The sequence below is a fragment of the Zingiber officinale genome, chromosome 2A (genome assembly GCF_018446385.1).
Source record: "Zingiber officinale cultivar Zhangliang chromosome 2A, Zo_v1.1, whole genome shotgun sequence".
In the NCBI taxonomy this organism is placed as follows: Eukaryota; Viridiplantae; Streptophyta; class Magnoliopsida; order Zingiberales; family Zingiberaceae; genus Zingiber; species Zingiber officinale.
Genome location: NC_055988.1, coordinates 131,143,045 through 131,159,606, shown reverse-complemented (window position 1 = coordinate 131,159,606; position 16,562 = coordinate 131,143,045). Strand labels below are relative to the sequence as shown.

Sequence of the window (16,562 nt, the reverse complement as noted above, 5' to 3'; positions counted from 1 at the left end):
AAAATACTCTAAAAATTTTTAAAAATCTCTATAATTTTTCTATAGCATTTTTAACTATTTTTAAATTACTTTTGGGACTCAAAATGGAGAAATTTAGGTTGTTACACAAGTCTCTCTAAGTTATGTCATAGGGTTGTGCGTTGCCCTAGAAAGCCCATGGTCTAGGTTGTGCCTTTTTATCCAGAGGAACACACCCATATCTTCGGACACAACCAGAGTGTGTTCCTTGCTTTTTGTCTTCGTTCAAAGGCTTTTTAACTTCATTTTATCTTTGATTCTTTGTCCTATTCAATGAAAAAGTACAAGAGCATATCTCTGAAGAAGAAAATAACAAAACAATACTAAAAGTGAATAAATCATGCAATGTATGCTTCTAAAATACCATAAGATGAGTGTAAAATATTAATAAAAATTTTATATAAAATACAAATTATCATTAGTCGATTGTTATGGAGTAGTAATCTATTGATGAACTACTAAATAACAAGTTAGGGATTTGAGAGGATTTAAGCAAGTTTACGATATACCAGTCACTGATGAGTATGATCAATAAGTCGATTATTGCAGTGAAGATAAAATTTTAAAATTGATTGTGATACTCGATTGATGTAGTAAAAGTTGACTAATGGTGAATAGCAGTCGATTGTTGTGGTCAATGTTGAGTTTGAAAGAGTCATTTTGCAAGTGGAACATTCGAATTCAAGAAGAGCATTCGACTATTAGATGTCTTTCAACCCCGACCTGAACCCTATAAAAGAAATTTTTCATGGAGGATTTTGGCGCTGATTCTTGAGGATTTTGGAGGAGAGTATTGTTGCATTTTCAGACCTTCAATAAGAAATTCAAAACAACTACATATCGGACAAAGTAAAGCTCTCTTATGTAAATTATGTATTTATATTATATTTCATTTGCGCATTTATATTTGTATTTGGCTTGTATTGCTTATAAAAAATCAATGTTGTAAGAAGTTTCTTTACCTCTGAAAGGTATCCAAGAAGAAGAAAAGATAATGATGATACTGTTAGGATGCTAGGACATGGAAGAGTAGGAATCAAAGATTCTGAACCACATAAAAATCGAGGTGTTGTGCTTGTTCTATTTATTAATCTCTCATAGACACGCGCAAGTGAATAATGAACATGACCAAAATTGAGAATTACTATTTACCCCCTTCTAGTGACGTACGAGTCCCTGCAATTATAATCCTTAAAAGTATATCTTAGCATTATTTAGAAATTAATTACTAATTGGCATAGAAAAAATCTAGCCAAGAACCAAAAACAAAAATCTTTAAGTTGTATAAAGTATATCTAATATATAATTCACTAATTTATTTTGTATACAAATATCTCTTTAACATTCGATGAGCATGTTTTTCTTATTATATATAAAAGACTATATAAAGCATCTGCAATATCATATGCGGAGATGAAGTGACTATGGCAGAGGAATTATTAGCTTGGGAAGCACGAGGAGAGGCGATCTCCTTGTTGCGCTCATCCCAGAAATCTCCATCATGTCCAAATCTTCGATCGTCATGCCTTGAGGAAGCTGCCAGTCGAAGTGGAAGAGGAGGTGAGCCAGTGCAACTTCCACGGACGACATCCCAAATGTCATGCCGGGGCAGATCCTTCGCCCTGCACCAAATGGCAAGAACTCGAAGTTGAAGCCCTTGAAGTCCACCGAGATGCCCTCGAATCTCTCAGGCTTGAAGCTCTCTGCATCGGAGCCCCAATACTTCTCATCTCTGCTCAACGCAAATGCATTAATGAGCAATCGAGCCCCGGCGGGCACTCGATATCCCATGACCTCGCACGTCTCTCTGCATTCTCTCGGGAACAATAGAGGGCCAGGAGGGTGGAGCCGTAGAGTCTCCTTGATCACCAAATTTAGATAACTGAATTTGGGGATGTCACTCTCTTCGAGCTTGGTCTTCCCTTGCATAGCCTCCCTCATCTCCTTTTGGACTTTCTCCATTGCCTTTGGATTCTTGATCAACTCTGACATAACCCAATCAATAACCGATGAAGATGTTTCCGTCCCTGCCACGAATATTTCCTAAAGATGATAGGCTATTAGCAATCAAAAGATATATGATAAACATTAATCTTTCGAGTATTATATATATTATACATGTAATCCATTAATTACCATGACAGTGGCCTTGATGTTGGTATATGTGATTGGAAATTCTTGTTTTCCTTCATCTTTAAGTTTGAGAAGTACATCGATGATTAGATCCTCCTCTGCTTGCTCGTCTAGTGCAGCTTGACGCTGCGCGATGATTTCGTCGAAGACTTTGTCGAGCTTTGCGCGAACTCCCTCTAACTTTGACTTCAATCCCGTGAGAGTGTCCAGGAATTTGAGCGAGGGATACATATCAGCCACCGTGAAGCTGGAGAAGTGGCTTATTGCCTCCTTCACCAGGTGCAAGAAATCCGCCTGCTGTTTGCACTTGTCGCCAAACGCGATTCGGATCACATTCGCATTGATCATGGACATCGTCATCTCGCTTAGATTAATGACAGGTGTTCGAGAAAACGCTTTGTTGGCGATCTCCGCCGTGAGCTTACGGACGACATCCTCGCGGATGGAGGCGAAGGACTTGACGCGCCGGGAGTTGAGCAGCTCCATGGCATAAATCTTCCTCATCTGCTTCCAGTAGCCACCGTAGGGGGCCATGCCGGCTCCATTCCCATCGTAGAGCAATATTCTGGAGAAGGTCAAATCTCTGGGTCTGTCAGCAAATTTGAGATCATGGCGCTTGATGATCTCCTCCACAGCCTCCACGGACGAGGCGACGACTTGGTCGACCTGTCCGAGTCGGAGACAGATGGTCCGTGAGTTCGGGCGAGTTGGCGGAGGATACGGTGAGGGTTGCCGCCGACGAGCTGGTGGATGTTTCCAATGAGGGGAAGCCTGGGCGGGCTGGGTGGGAGAGAAGCTAATAGTACTCTGCTCCTTCTTGATCTCTTTATCAGTAAAGTTATGAAGAAGCCGAGAAAGAGAGTTATGAAGAAGAAAGGGGAGAAGAGGGAAATAGCTTCCATGGCCGTGCCAGTGCAGTAGAGAAGCACTTAAATGATCGGATTGATCGAGCTCTATTCCTTGCATGTATTTATAGAAGATCTAAAGCTCACTTAGTCATCACGGTATAAATTTGAAATGCATATTTCTATCACTAGTCAACACTAGCTCGTGCCCCTCCACACACACATATATATATATATATATTTGTTTGATTGTGTTGCCGTATTGAAAAAAATTCTCAATACGGGGCATTATCAATCCTTGATGATCTCTTTATCAGTAAAGTTATGAAGAAGCCGAGAAAGAGAGAGTGATGAAGAAGAAAGGGGAGAAGAGGGAAATAGCTCCCATGTCCTTGCCAGTGCAGTAGCAAAGCACTTAAATGATCGGATTGATTGAGCTCTATTTCTTGCATGTACTCATAGAGTTTTAAAAGCATGGATATCAGTTTTTCTAAATATAAAATTTAATTTAAATTTTTTAAAAAAATTTTACATCCCTTCTCTAAATTTAAAATTTATAAATAATACTTCTTTACAGATTTATAGGAATGATATCACGCATCTTAGACATCATACTCCGTGACATCCAAAACAAAATTTGATTTTCCCTCTTATTAAGAGTCATTCAATTTAATATTACACGCAACTATAAAAAAAGAATATAAAATCTTGTTGACATATCTAAACATCATTTGACAAGTATTAGATGTAGTCATGCATGTCAATTTCAATCTTCCTAGTCAAACTTTTTTCTCATCAATCAAACTCAATCAATCAGTTGTCACACAATTTGACTTGGAAGGTAATGAGTATTGACTTTTGAAAGAAATATACAATTGAAAGCCGTACAGAAGAAAAGGTCGTAGTCATCGAGGTTAAGGAGAAACAGTCGAGATTTTTTAGATCGTAACTCTTGATTCATTTCTAGATAAAAATTATTAATAGATGAAATCTCATGAATCTTATTTGTAGAAGAGATGCAATTCATAAAATTTTACTTATAAATGAAATAGTTCATCCTCTATATTACACTTTAGGATCCAATCTCAAGAAAAAAATAATTACAATATTAGATGTTTTAAATTAAATTATTATTTAATTGGTCTTATTTATGATTTTAATTAAGTTGATATTTTGTAATTACCTTCTCCTTAACCTCGACGACTACGACCTTAATTAATTGCATGCATACTTCTTTCAAAAGTCAACGTTCATGGCCCTCAATGTCAAATTGTGTGAAAACTGATTGAGTTTGATCGATGAAAAAAGTTATGGCGTAGGAAAAGTTTAAATACATGACTACAATGCATTATTAATATACTTTTGTTATAAATTTCTTTATAGTTGCGTGTAATATTAAATTGAATGGTTTTATTAGAGGGATGACTAGATAAAGACTTTCGATATATATACATGACTACAATGCATTATTTATATACTTTTGTTATAATTTCTTTATAGTTGCGTGTAATATTAAATTGAATGGTTTTATTAGAGGGATGACTAGATAAAGACTTTCCATATATATATATATATATATAGGGAGGTTCTTCTAGCATGAAGTCAATCATTAGAGGGAGAGGTTAAAATTAAGGTGGTCAATGCCTAATTGTCAAAGGATCGAACGGAAGATAAATGACAGGTAGGGCTCGATCGACGGGAGATATGTCCAAGCGGACAATCCTTTCAACTCGGGAGAATATCATGGGCAGACGCTCAAGTCATATTATCAAGACGCTGAGGGAGACCGGATAGTTTATCTGAACGGAGGAAGGCAGATTACTACAGACTACACGGAAGAGCAACTGAAGTTAACAGAGTGGAGGGCTCTCGTCCGAACGGCTATCTGCTCAGCCAAGCAACGGGACCTGACCATGGAAAAAGCGGAGTCCTGGCCGAGCAGCTGGTTTGCTCCGCCAAGCAGTAGGACGGTGGTCCTCGCGATATCCTTTCACATGACATAGTGGAGGACAGGACCCCAAACATGTTGGAGAATGTGGTCATGAACGTGTTGGAGAACATGACCACGAACATATTGGAGAATGTGCTCACGCCTCGAGGAGCGTATACATTACCCACCAGGGCTCTATATAAAAAGGGTCCATCTCCGGCAAAGGGACGCGTAATTTATTTTGGAAGCATAATTTTACTACTGTTCCACTTCTTCTCTGCATTTCAGTGACAAACTTGAGTGTCGGTGGGCTAACGCTGGAGACCCCCCTGGCTCGGCACTAACATCATTTGTTTCGCAGAGAGGAGCAGATTCCACATCCGGTTAGCGAAGTCGCCACATCCCAGAATTCCACTCGCCTGCTTTGGGACAAGATCATTTTGGCGCAGTCTGTGGGAATGTAGCCTGCATTCGAAACAAGGAGATGGAAGACGCTGGACGACACCACACGGTGACGCTGACGCAAGAAGAGCTCAACGCGTTGATACAAGCCCGAGCAATGAAGATAGTGGAGCAGCAACAACAAGCGTTTTCCGAGTGCCAAGCACCAAAGCTTGCGACATCAGTTGCAGGCCGGTCGGCTGAAGGAGTAGAGCAAGCGGACCAAAAAGCTGCTCGGGAGAAAACCAATAAGTCGATTGGCACTTATGGGGAAGCCCCTTATGCGCCGATCTCATTCCATCGAGCACTATTCCGGACTCCATCAGAAGAGAGGGGCTGGGCAGAGAGAGATCAAGGATCCTATTCAGATGAGGCGTCCGTTCGGAACGCATGAAAAAGAAAAGCGCCAAAGGAGGACGATTCGCTCGAGCGGATCAATCAATAGTTCTCGCAAGGGATTCTGGATGACCCTCTGGCGAAGCATTACATCCCGCTGACGATTATAGAATATAATGGAGTAACTGACCCGGATGACCATTTGGCCAGTTTGATAATGCGGCCAAACTTCACCAATACACGGATGGAGTCAAGTGTCAAGTCTTTTTCACCACGCTATCTGGATCGGCATAACGTTGGTTCAAGCGGTTGCCGAACGGCTCGATCTACAACTTCAAGGACTTCAGAGTGGCCTTCCTACATCACTTCGCTAGCAATCACCATCACCAGAAGACGAGCATCAACTTGTTCACCCTTAAGCAAGGGCTCAGAGAACCACTGAGGTCCTAGATCCAATGCTTCAATCAAGTGGCGATGGACATCCCGACGGTCTTCTAGGGTGTGTTGGTGAAAGCCTTAACCCAAGGACTCACAGAAGGGGAGTTCTTCAGGTCACTCATTCGGAGGCCGCCACGGGACTTCGAACATCTTTAGAAGAAGGCCATGGAGTATATCAACGTGGAAGAAGCCCAAGAGGCGCAATAAAGGGAAACGCCTGCCGAACCCGCAACTACATCTGAACGGAGACTGCCGAGCAGCCATCAACTCCCGAAGCCAAAGACACATGTCGTGCAGCATGTCGTGGCTGGTCGCCCAAGGGCGTAAAAGGCAAGGTATGGACACTGCTCTTCTGCTCCTTCTACCAATCGTCGACACACAACACAAGGGACTGCTATGATTTGACGCCCGTAGCTAGCAGACCATCGTCGATCAACTTCTCTTGATCGACGACACAAACACCGATCTATGGGGCGAAGGGAGGAGGAAAGGACGACGGCTGAGCCACATCATCGTTGACTCCCGCGAAAGAATAACACAAGCTTTGCCAGAGCATTGACAGAGCAGATTTGACCGTCGGAACGGGAGGAGGAGAACCAGAGTAATGCCACTCGGGGAGAAATAGGAATGATCGTTGGTGGGCCGACCGACAGTGATTCTAACCGAGTAAGGAAGTCACATGTTCGGCGACTCGAGATCCATGTTGTTGGCTGCAGTAAGGAGAAGGCCAAAGGACCCGAGATCAGCTTCGGCCCAAAAGATTTAGAAGGAGTGGAAATTCCTCATGATGGTGCACTGATCACCCGAGCGGTAATCGCCAATTATACAATTCATCAAACTCTTATTGATACAGGGAGTTCGGTGAACATCATCTTCAAAAAGGCATTTGATTAGTTGCAAATCAACCGGAGCGAGCTGCTGCCGATGACGACCCCGCTCTACGGCTTCACGAGCAATGAAGTGTTGCCGATCGGCCAGACCAAGCTGGCCATCTCGCTCGGAGAGGAGCCCCTGAAGAGGACAAGGACCACGAACTTCATTGTCGTGGATGTGCCTTCGGCCTACAATGTCATCCTAGGCCGGCCGGCTCTCAACGAATTCTTAGTAGTGGTGTCTACCTAGTGCTAGAAGGTCAAATTCCAGGTGGACGACAGGATGGGAGAAGTCAAAGGTGACCAATTGACTGCTTGGCGATGCTACGTCGAGATGGTCAGAGCCGAAGTAAAGGCTGCTCAGAAAAATCCATGCTTGGAGGTGAACGCTATCTCGGTGAAACCTCCTACATTGGTGTATGAAGAAAAGGAGGAGGTCCAGATCCACCCGAGCCGATCGGAAGCAACCACATTCATTGTCGCCGATCTAGAGAGCGAGAAGAAGATAGAGCTAGTCGCCTGCCTCAGATGAAACCATGACGTGTTCGCTTGGTTGACCCACGAGCTCCTGGGAATCTCACCGAGCGTGGCGCAACACGAGCTTCATGTCCGACCAGACGCCCAACAGGTGAAGCAAAAGAAAAGGGACTTTAGTGCAAAGCAAAACCTAATCATCCGGGCGAAGATAGAGAAACTACTGGAGGCCGATCATATACGAGAAGTCTAATTCTTGAGCTGGCTCGCTAATGTGGTATTGGTCTCCAAGCCGAGCAACAAATGACAAGTCTGCATTGACTTCCATGACTTGAATAATACGTGCTAGAAGGATTTCTATCCGTTGCCAAGAATAGATCAGATGGTGGATTCCACAGCAAGCTGCGAGTTGATCTGCATGCTTGACGTACAGGGCTACCACTTAGTGCCGCTCGCCCAAGAAGACCAGGAAAAGGTCAACTTCATTACATCCGATAGAACATATTGCTACAATGTCATGTCGTTTGGACTGAAGAACGCTAGTGCCACATATCAGGGACTGATGAACAAGGTTTTCCAATGGCAGATCGACCATAATATGGAAGTATATGTCGATGACATTTTAATAAAATTCCTCCGAGTTGTCGACCTTTATGCAGACGTAGATGAGACGTGCCAAACTCTTAGGGCTTATGGCATAAGGCTGAACCCAAACAAGTGCCTATTCGGCACAAGGAGTGGTCAATTCCTGGGTTACATGGTCACCGAGTGTGGAATTGAGGCGAATCCGAGCAAGGTGAAGGTGCTGCAAGACATGCCTCCGCCACGCAGCTTAAAGGAAGCCCAATGGCTGACCGAACAGAACACAACACTGTCCAAATTCATATCCAAGTCATCCGACCGGAGCCTGCCATTCTTTAAGGTTCTGCGCCAGCGACAAAATTTCAGTGGGACACGGAGTGCGACCGAGCGTTGGAAGAGCTCAAGGAGTATCTTAACTCCTTGTCCGTGTTAGCTAAGCCAAGCATTCAGAAGTCGCTCTGGATCTATTTATCGTCCACAGAGTATGCGGTCGACTTGACATTAGTTAAGTAGAATGGCCATGAATAACAACCTGTGTACTTTTTAAGTCATATATTGAAAGACATTGAGTCACGCTACATTGGTCTTGAAAAATTAGCTTACGCATTGGTACTTGCCGCTCGGAGGCTCCGACCATACTTCCTTGCACATTCGATTATCGTGATGACCAACAGCACCTTGGGAAGAGTCATCCTTAACCCAAAAGCGTCCGGACGACTGATTAAGTGGACAACCGAACTCAGTGAGTTCGACATTCAATACCATCCTCGAATGGTGATCAAAGCTCAGGCCTTGGCTGATTTCGTCACAAAGGTACATAACGCCAAGCCAGAATCTGTTTGTAGAATATATGTCGATGGTTCGTCCACTCAGCAAGGCAACGGGATTGACATCTTGCTCATTTCAACTCAAGAAGATCGGATGCAACTTTCCATTTGGTTGGATTATCGTGCCACCAATAACGAAGCTGAGTATAAAGCCTTGATAGTCAGTTTACAGGCAACGCAGTATATCGGAGCCATAAAAGTCCTCATTCACTCGGACTTCTAGTTGGCCGCCCAATAGCTATTGGGGATATTCGAGATTGGCAGCTCCCAACTCAAGTTATATGCAGAAACTTTTGAGAAGCTGAAGGCAAATTTTCAAGAGGTCACTGTATAGAAGATCCCCCGATCGGACAATCAAACCACGGACAAATTGGCTAAGTTAGCTAGTTCATTATCACCGGTAGTAATTAGCCAGCCAATTGAACAGGTTTCATTAGTGGCACACATTGACCGGATGGAGGGAGTGGTCTTCCTGAGCGATTGGAGAATGTCGCTGATTGAATTTCTCGGATCGGGTAGCACATCAGCTGACCAGGACGCAACTCGACTACTAAAAAGGAGGGTCAAACGATTCACCCTGATCGGAGATCAGCTTTATAAGAGATCTTTTTCAAGGTCGCTGCTTAAATGTGTGGACTCGGAGGACATGAAGTATATACTCCAAGAAGTACATCATGACTCCTGTGGAAGCCATCCGGGTGGTCGTTTGCTGGCTCGAAAGATTATTCTGGTTGGATATTTTTGGCCCACGTTGCAAGAGGATGCCACTCGGACAGTAGTCAACTATCTATCCTACCAAAGGTATCACATCATCCCACACTGATCGACCGAGGAGATGAAGGCATCCACGATGTCTTGCCCATTTGACCAATGAGGTATGGACATCGTTGGACCATTTCTCGTGGCGATCGGTCAGCGGTTCCTACTCATTGCGGTGGACTACTTCTCAAAGTGGATGAAGGCCGAGCCGCTGGTAAAGATAAGTGAACAGATGGTCATCAAATTCCTATGGTAGAATATCTTGTGTTGGTTTGGCATCCCCCACTGGCTCGTCTCAGTTAACGAAAGGCAAATCTCTGATTAGAGGCTCAGAGAGTGGTGCGAAGGCTACGACATCTAGCAGGCTTTCACCTCAATGGCCTACCCCCAAAGCAATGGCTAGGCAAAAGTCATGAATCGAGAGATCCTCAGGGGTCTACGGACTAGTGTCGACCACACAAGAGGAAGTTGGGTCGATGAGCTTCCGAGTGTCTTGTAGGCACTTCGCACGACTTCGAAAGAGGCGACAGGCGTAACACCCTTCCAACTAGTGTATGGAGGCGAAGCAGTGGTCCTCGTTGACGTTGAAGTGGAGTCTGACCGGGTACAGTTCTACGACGGGGGGAACGTTGAGTGGAGGCTAATAGAGCTCGACTTTGTGGATGAGGTGCGAGATAAGGTTGTCGTTCGGCTAACGACATACCGATAGAGGATGAGGCAAAGCTACAACCGATGGGTGATCCTAAGTGTTGGACCCCGTGGGTGTTTTGATGTGATCAACCAAGTTAGGTTAGGTCCTGCTTGTTATTTGATCCCTGTGTCTAAGTGTACAGGAACTTAGGAATGCAGGAAGTCGAGCAAAATACGCAGTTAGCGTGAAGGACGGCACAGGAAGGGAGTCGACGGGCTCGGTGCGTCCGAAGGACGAAAGAGCTGCTAAAGAGTACATCGGTGGACGAGAAGAACGTGCACGACGTTCGAGGGACGAGAAGTCGGGTCGGAAGCCTGCTCGAGGAGAAGGTCGGAAATTAGGTTCGGGTGAGCCCTATTTCGATTGGCCGAAATCAGCCAAGTGATCAGAGCTTCGGAAGAAGAGGAAAAAGATAAGCTGGAAACTATTTATACCATGCAGTCCGAGGTGCCTCCATCACCTTGAAGGTGCCTCAGACCAGTCCAAGGCGCCTTCAAGGGCATTGGAGGCGCCTCAGACCCAGTGTTCGTGACCGTTTGCAATTGGATAAGCTTTATCCGATCAAACTACTTGGAGGCGCCCTCAATCCTCTTGGAGGCGCCTTCAACACTCGGTATAAGATTTCCAGGAGCTATATAAAGGCCCCTGAAGCTAGGAAATTAATCAATCAACTCTGTAACAACTTCCTAGCAACTTCTGTGCTCTCTTATTGTGTAAAAGGCTTCTCCGCATTCAGAGAAGGAGACTTTTCTAGTGCGCTTTTCCACTCGGGATCATACTACCTGTAGGACGAAAATGGCAGATAGCTTGAACACCCCTGGAGCGCGAACCACCTTCAACCTTATAGAGTCGGGTGAGGTGCATGAATGGGTCTCAATGTAACTACATAAGGGTGCCCCTTGTGAATGTAGGAAAACTATGAATGCAAAATACAAAGTATTTCAAACTCTTGTGTTGATTGTCCAAGTCTTCCTCAGCAGTCGAACGACGACCTTAAACTCTTGTCTTCCTCAGCGGTCGAGCAGCGACCTTATCTAGTCTTCCTTAGCGGTTGAGTGGCGACCCTAAACACGGGACTTTGCGAAAAACAGTATATAGATGAAAACGACCGACCAGAAAATGCGTCGTTCAAAAGTTTTCATAATAGGGTGACTGATCAACAAGCCTGATTTGATCGATCATATATGAAAGTGGGTAGCCCGTCGCCGATCAAAAAAGACACACTTGCAAGTAATAGGAGAGAAAATGTCGTGCGGAGACACGGGGCAACAAACAAGAAAAACTTGCCAAACTGGCGATTAAGCATTAACACTTTGAAAAGTTTTAACAAGAGCACGGAGGGCAATACAAAAGCAGGCAACATGCACAAGCGGGCTCACTTGAGGTACTCCAAAGCATCGTCGGGCAACAACTCAGTCAGCTTGTCTCAGCTGATGATCTTGTTCGTCAAAGCGGTTGGAATGTAGCTGTCGTCCTTCAGTTGATCAAGCATCCCATCAATGGCGAGGTTGAAAAGATGGAGTGCTCGATCGGCGACCTTGTCATTAAAGACGTCTGAGCGGATGTAGGCCTGCTTCATAAGCTCGAATCTGCTAGACTCAGCCCCCTGATACGTCTCTAAGGCCGCTCGGGAGGCCTCCAGCTCTGCCTTCAACTTGGCCAGCTCTACATCTTTGGAGTCAAGCTGGGTCTTTGCGTCGGAGCACTCGGTCGACTGATCCTCCCACTCGGTGTTAAGAGCCACCTCCGTATCCTTCAATTTCTGAGCCAACACCCTAAGCTCCTTGTTTTTAATCTCCAAGTCTTTGATCGCCCAGAGCTTCCTGGTGTTGGCCGAGTGGATCTTGGATTCAAAGGTGCTGGCTTGTTTATTAAGCCGAGCCAATTGTGTAGCCTGCTTGGTACTCTTGCCCTTCTCTATCTCCAGTTGCTCGGAGCTTTTATTTATATTGGCCCTCAATTGGGCCATCTCAGCGCCCATCTGCTCCATCCGCTCCTGTGACACCACTTCATGGTCACTCGAGGCGCCCAACTGCTTAACTTCTTATTCCAAAAATGTGAGTCTTTGGTATATGGCCAGACTCTCTACCCAATACAGCATGAAACTAGGAAATTATTAGGCCAGGAGGAAATAGATAGGAACATACAAAATACTTACCCCAGTGGACATCTGGGTATGACTATCGACGAGCCCCCTAGAGGCATGACCGCTGCGCAGGCCTTGGCGTCGACCCATATCTGTGCAAGCGGTCCCTGGATAATTATTTGATGCTTAGGGGCTTGGGATTCGGCGCCATCGGAGTCGTGCCATTCGTCCATAGGCAGATGGATGATTGCCGTTATGTGGCACTGGCCGCCCGAGCTAGATGGGGAGAAGGTCGCTTGGCCGACTGACCAAGATGCATCTACCGGCCGGATGCGTGATTTTTGAGTCACTGGTAAGGGAAGTGGTATGAAAGCAATCGGCAGGGTGCAGATGGTTTGTTGGGGTAGTCTGAACAAAGAAGGCATTCGATCGGATGAAATCGAAGTATGGAGGACGGTCACCGCTTGTTCGGGAGGAGCGGGTGTAGAGGTCTCGCCCCGCTCAGATGGAGGGAGTGAGTTGGCTTGGGGTGGGGTCTACATAGTGGAGGTAGCAAATCGGGACTTAGATTCCAAGCGGCGCCTCTTCTGGCTTATCAGCGGTTCCCCAGAAGAGGCTGACTCTGAGGCTGCGTCGACGGGAAGTGTCAGAGGTTGCCCTAATGGGAGATCCGCTGTACCCGCTGCCCCACTGCCAACCGTCCGACTACCTCCTCCTTTGCTCACTTATAACGGCGCTCCCTCGCTTCCGTCGAGCGGGTCCTCTTGGGAGCCTACCGGCTATAAGCCTCAGCTCTCCAGCTCGGTCGTGGCCGCAACATTGATCTCTGCATTCGCCAGTTTGCTCTTGCCAGCCAGACACACCCTTAACATGATGTGAGCTGCAAAAAAGGAGAAAAAAATCAGTTAGATTCAACTAAGAAAAGGAGCATACCTAGGCTAAACGGGAGCTTCTGTTGGTGCAGCGGGGCCAACAAGAGGGGAGGGGTGAATTGCCTGCAAATAAAAAAATACCCTCCTCAAGACTTTTCAACTCAAAAATTAATAGCAATAATAAAATGTAAAATAGCAGTAATAAAAGGGAGACAGGAAATTTAACTTGGTTACAACCCAGGGGTTGTTAATCCAAGATAGTCGAACAACTCTACTAGAATGTCTCCTTCACTGTAGGCGGAGAAGCCTTTTTTACACACTAAGAATGCTCAGAAGTTGCTAGGAACTTAATATAGAGTTGATTGAATATTTTCTAGCCCCAGGGGCCTTTATATAGCTCCTAGAAACTCTATCTCGAGTCTTGAGGGTGCCTCAAAAGGGGTTGAGGGCGCCTCCAAGAGGTTTGACCGGATAAAACTTTATCCGATTGCAAACGACTACTTTGGCCAGGTTGAAGGCGCCTCCAATGGGCTTGAAGGCACCCTGGACTGGTTGAGGGTGCCTTCAAACCAATGAAGGCGCCTCCAACACTGCAGGCAGCGCAGGCGCCTTCAACCCTTCGTTGAAGGCGACTCCAACTAGCTTTTTAGCTCCTTTTGATTTGTTTTCTTTTTCCAAGGCTCCGATTGCATGGGTGATTGTGGCCAACCGAAATAGGGTTCACCCGAACTCAATTTCCGGCATTCTCCTCGAGCAGGCTTTCAATCCGGCTTCTCGTCCCTCGAATGTCGCGCACGTTCTTCTCGTCCACTGGTGTACTCTTCTGTAGCTCTCTCGTCCTTCGGACGCACCGAGCCTGTCGGCACCCTTCCCGTGTCGTCCTTCTTGCTAGCTGCATCTTCCGCTCGACTTCTTGCGCTCCTAAGCTCCTGCACACTTAGACAGGATCAAATAATAAACAGGACCTAACATAACTTGGTTAATCACATCAAAATAACCACGGGGTCCAACAATTTCCCCCTATTTGATGTGCATCAACCCAAGTTCAAGTTAGGGAAAACAACTAGATAAGTAGTAATTTAAAGAAATTACTGAAGTAACATTTTAAGTATAAATATTGCAAAAATAAAAATTGCAACAAAAAAAAATGTTAATTCCTTTAAAATCTAGAACTCCCCCTAAACTTGTCCTATCTCTCCCCCTTTGATCACATAAAAAACATGGGGTAATAATTATCAAAAAAAATTTCAAGTTTAACGAACAATTTTCTTAAGTAAATACTCAAGTTTTTTTTTTTTAAAAATTAATCATTTCAAACTAATTTCTAAGTAAAAAAATATTTTTAAATAAGATTTAAAATAAATCAGTTTCACAATAATCGCTAAATTTTTTTTTAAAGATTTTGCAAACATAACTATTTTTCTTAGTAGAAAAATTTTTTAACTTTGGCAATTTTTTTAACAATTTTGAGAATTTATCTAAGTAAAAATTTTATTCATGAAATATTTTTCTAAGTATAACAATATTTTTGAAGAATTTAAAAAAATGTTAAAAAAAAACTTTTTAAAGTATTATTTAATTCTACTTTTAATGATTTAGCAGAAAGTTAATTAAATATTTTATTTCAATATTTTGGCTTCCAGGTCGTGGCGAGACACTAGACCTTCTTGGTTATTGCAGCAACAATCACTTCCTTAGACAAAGTCTCATAAAGAAATTTTAACGTTTAATTTTCTCGCTGAAAGCTTTAACTAAAAAAAAAATTTAGTCTAGTAAAGATTTTAGAACTCAGTAAAGATTCCTCCCTATTGGATTAATCAAGAACTTAGGTGGTATATAACTTTCGGGAACTTTCCTAAGTTGTCTCTGATGTTTTTTAATGTATCAATTTAATTTTCCTAACTTGAGTTTTGATTTTGGAAATTTATTTAAGCATACATAATCATTTTTGAATTTTTGAATTTCATTTTTTAATTTCTCATTTTCTAATTTTAAATTATTGTACATTTCTAGTGGGCATGCTTTTGCTAAATTTAATATTAACTCATTATTTTCTTTTTCTAATTTAGTGAAATCTTTAGTGAGTACTTTAATGAATTGAAAGGATTGCTTGGGAGTTAGATTACGTATCCGACTTACCTCTATCTCTGATGCTCCCCCTTTATCGCAGCTTTCTTCTTCTATGATCCTCCCCCTTCATCTATGCTCATCTCCGAGCTGGTTTCTTCGAAAACATGGTTGGCCATCAGTGCTAATCCCGAGAAGGCTTCGACTTCTGATTTTGAGGATGATGATTCATCCCATGTAGCCTTCAAACTTTTGTGCTTCGAGGGCGTCGGCTTTGAAAGTTTCTCCTTGTCCCTTTTCTTCAGTCTTGGGCAGTCATCCTTGATGTATCCTTCCTCGTTGCAGTTGTAGCAATGAACCGTCCTTTTGCTGCGTTGATGCCTTTTTGACTGCGATCTAAATTTATTAGTTTTAATAAATTTATTCAATTTTCTTACTAATAGAGTCGCTTCAGACTCGTCGATCGACTCTTCAGAGTCGGGATTGTCGTTTTCGGCTAGTAGGGCAATATTGAGATTTGACTTCACTTGACTTGGCTCTGCAATTCGAGACTTGTGAAGTTCGAAGGTAGAAAATAGGTTTTCTAAAGTACTTACCTCAAAGTCCTTAGAGATGTAGTATGCATCTACTAAGGGCGCCCATTCTGGAGATCTTGGGAAGGTGTTGAGGGCGTACCGGATCGAGTCTCGGTTTGTTACAGATTCTCCGATGTTATTTAGCTGAGTTATCAGCTCTTTGATTCTCACTTGGAGTTCTGCTACCTTCTCGCCGTTGTTCATCCAGAGATTCATCAATTGAATCAGGAGGATGTCCCGCCTTGCTAGGTTCGCTTCTGAAGTGCCTTCGTGGAGCTCCAGGAATTTTTCCCAGAGGTCTTTGGCGGAGTCGTAGCTTCTGATCCGACTTACCTCCTGGGGCAGCAGAACGTTGAGCAAGTGAAATTCCGCCTTTCCGTTAGCCACGAAATCAGCTTGCTCCTTCTTGGTCCACTGATACTCTTCTTTGTCTTTTGGAGCTGTAAAACCAAATTTCATAGTTAGAAGAATGTCAAAATCCGTTTAAAAAATATCTCCATTCTTCATCTCCATGTAGCGAAGTCTTCGTCGAATTTTAGGGGATGAATGTTTGTTCCGGCCATTATGTTGATCTTTGTGCTTCAGTCGGCGGTCAGTCCTTTTGAGGTGGTCTGGC

General features: G+C 43.9%; 1 pseudogene; it reads right to left on the bottom strand.

Moving 5' to 3' along the window:
* Positions 1 to 1,280: 1,280 nt before the first annotated feature.
* LOC122040027 lies at positions 1,281 to 3,106 on the bottom strand (annotated as a pseudogene).
* Positions 3,107 to 16,562: the final 13,456 nt, after the last annotated feature.